We start from the raw sequence: 3,369 nt of genomic DNA, 5'->3' as shown, positions 1-3,369 counted from the left end.
TTCCTCCTTCATTACCATTATCTTTTGAACATATGTTGTTTCATTAAATTCTTCTGTGTCAACCAATTCTTTTTGGTACAATGAATCTGTACTCCTTCCAACTTCTTTTGATGTTTCATGAATAGGTCAAAATTCTGCCCATAATATCCTTAAGAATTGTAACCCAAGGTTTAAATTTGTTCTTCAGTTAGTTTCTTTTGATTTTCTGACTCTAGCTCTTTGAACATTTCATTATTATACTTTGCTTTGTCTTCTTGAGCAACCATTTGAAATCTTTAGTTCAACCCCTTAACTTTCTGATTATTCTCTTTGCTTTGGCTTCTCAGTGCTTTATTGCAATATTCAGGGTCTCTTCCAACATCCATGTTGGTCTTTTCTTACTCCTTTGTCTTTGTAATGAACTTTCTTTTTTTTAAATAAAAAGGTTATATAATTTTTTACAAAGTTTGTATACATTGTATTTTATACTTTTCTTCATTCACATTGTGTTTCACACAACCATTTCCATTCATTATGTTTTATAAAATTAATCACTTTTGGACTATTCTCACGATTACCCCATCTCTTCAGGTCTCAGCCAGATCTTTCCCATTTACTTTGTCCCCTCTCTCCACTCACAAACTGTACAAACTCGGTAATTTCATTTTACATTCTTAATGGATAATATTCTTTATATCTTCCAAAAGCTCATTTGGTATTTTATCGTTAATTTTTAAGGCCTCAAACTTGTTCCTGAGATGGCTTTTGCATTCAGGTGGGATAGACTTAAGGTCAAATTTTTTATTTTTACAGCTGTGTTTTAATTTTCTTTAGCTTAACCTTGAACTTGGATATGAATAGGTGATGGTCTGTTCCACAATCAGCACCCAGCCTATTTTTCACAGGTGATATTGACAATGAACAAATCATTAATTGTAGAAAATTTTATCATTTATCTCAGTATCATTTCTGTCACCAAGTCCATGTTCTCCAAGTACTGATTCTTCTTCCCTCTTCCCAACTTTTGCATTCCAGACACCCACAATTATTAATGAAAATTAGTTGCATGTTTGATCAATTTCTGACAGCAATTTGGTAGAAATCATCTATTTCCTTCTCTTTGGGTCTATTTTTTGTTGCATATATTTGAATGATAGTGATATTAACATGTCTTCCTTGTATGCATATGGATATTATAAGGAGGCAATGGACATTATATAAAGAAAACACAGACTGCATTATTCGTGCAGTCACTTTAAGTCATATTGAACTCGACAACACCTGTTGTTGTTGTTGTTGTTATGTGCCATCGAGTCATTTGCAACTCATAGCGACCTATGAGCCCTAAACGCCGTTCTATTCTGTGCCAACCTCATTGTCTCAAACACATTCATTCCCACCACTCCACTCACAGAATCGATTCGTCTCATTGAGGGTCTTCCTCTCCTGTGCCGTCCTTCCACTCTGCCAAATATGATGTCCCTCTCCAAGGACCAGTCCCTCCTTGTAACATGCCCAAAGTATGTCAGACGAAGCTTAAGAATCCTTGACTCCAGGGAACATTCTGGCTTCACCCTCTCCAGGGCAAACCTGTTTGTTCTCCTAGCAGTCCATGGTATATTCAACACTCTTCTCTAGCACCATAACTCAAAGGCATCAATTATCTTTCTATCATCCCTATTCACTATCCAACTCTCTGATGCATAGCACGTAATTGCAAAGACTATAGTCTGGATCAGGCTCACCTTAGTCTCCAGCCTGGCATCATTGCATTTCAGTACTCTTGAGCAATTTTTTTTTCTCATTTTAGTTTTTCTATTTTCCTTTTTTATTGTAATGTTGTTAGGTGCTCTTGATTATTCTAGAAAGGGCCTTGAAGAGCTCTTCAAACTTCCTCAACTATAGTGGTCTTGAAGGATACTTATTCTTTTGCTTTTTTAATTTTAACTCTTTCTTTGTGCTAGCATCTTTAGTTTTACCAATTAGAAACAGATGTTATTTATTTATTTATGTGTTTATTGAGTTGAGGTAGGAAGCCTTAGTGACTTGTGCATCGTCCTTCTTTGGACTGTGTTTAAGGAATTAGAAAACTGTTAGGAGTTTAAATATTCTCAGTCATGTGAATGACCTATGTCCTTTTCCTTTGTGGCTTGAATACATTATTTAATTGTAAAATTATAGACTTACCTCTGCCTGTTAAGATTATCACAGATGTGTGTAAAGATATTATCAATATTTGTCTTGATAACCCTAACTACATTGCTTTGTAGGTTGGTCTCAGTACTTTTCTTCCTTTTTTTTAACCTTCTTTGATGCAGATTTCTGTTTCTGGGTCTCAGTTCTTCCTGTTCAGTGCCAACATAAATGTTTGACTCAATATTGTTATTTTAAATGAAGACTTTGAAATGTAATCTGTTTCTCTTTTTCTCAGGTAGTTTTCCACTGAGGAGCATCCTGATGCCTTAACGCTTTCAGGACTGTCAAAGAAAAAACAATGCCATCAATATTGAACCTAATGACCATAACTATTATCTTATGAATGTAAGAGTTTAAGTATTCCAGGATGAGTAAAGTTAAGAGCCCTGGAACCTGTCCATACACATACAACAGTCTGGTGATCCTGTTGAGTATACCAAACTGTCAGACTAAGGTTCAAAGTTACAAAAGATACTCAGATTCAACTTGTACCTTAAATAAATACATATACATGCAAAATAGAAACAGGGCAACATCAGTGGCACTAGTAGGAATAAGTCTTCTATGGCCAATAAGACCTTTTCCACACTATCAATAGTGTGCAACTAGTGCAAGGCAAATGGTCTATCTTCAATTATCTTAACACTGTAGTCTGGAGGGATCTCATTGTTAAGTATCATATGTTACTTGCACATGTGCAAAAGACATAAAATGTTACTATGTGCCTAGGACAGAAAAGAAAAGGGGAAAAAAGATTTCTCTGCTGAGAAAAAGAAATTGGAAGAGAAGTAACAACTGATTTGGGCTATATTTAGGAGGCTTGAATGGATGGTCATATTTAGGAGGCTTGAATTGAAGCATAGAAGACAGTTCTCTCAAGAAAATGTAAGAAATCTATCTCTAGAATTTTATTATTTTCTTAACTGTGTGTCAGAATTCCATTGTTTAAGTCATAAAGACTGTAGAATACCTGATTTTAAATTTTCTAAATTATCCTCAGATTTTTGTGAGTATTGATATTGATATTGACATAAGTCTAGAGACTGAAGAAAACCTGATCCAGATCATGGTGTTCACATCAGAAAGTGAAATGATGAATAAGGAGGACAGAAGAAGAATCAATGCCTTTGAGTTGTAGTGCTGGAGAAGAATATTGAACATACCATGGACTTCCAAGAGAACAAACATGTCTGT

Source organism: Elephantulus edwardii, unplaced genomic scaffold (genome assembly GCF_000299155.1).
Source record: "Elephantulus edwardii isolate Elephantulus edwardi_28Jun2011 unplaced genomic scaffold, EleEdw1.0 scaffold00474, whole genome shotgun sequence".
NCBI classification, from domain to species: Eukaryota; Metazoa; Chordata; class Mammalia; order Macroscelidea; family Macroscelididae; genus Elephantulus; species Elephantulus edwardii.
Note: the sequence above shows the minus strand (reverse complement) of the source record.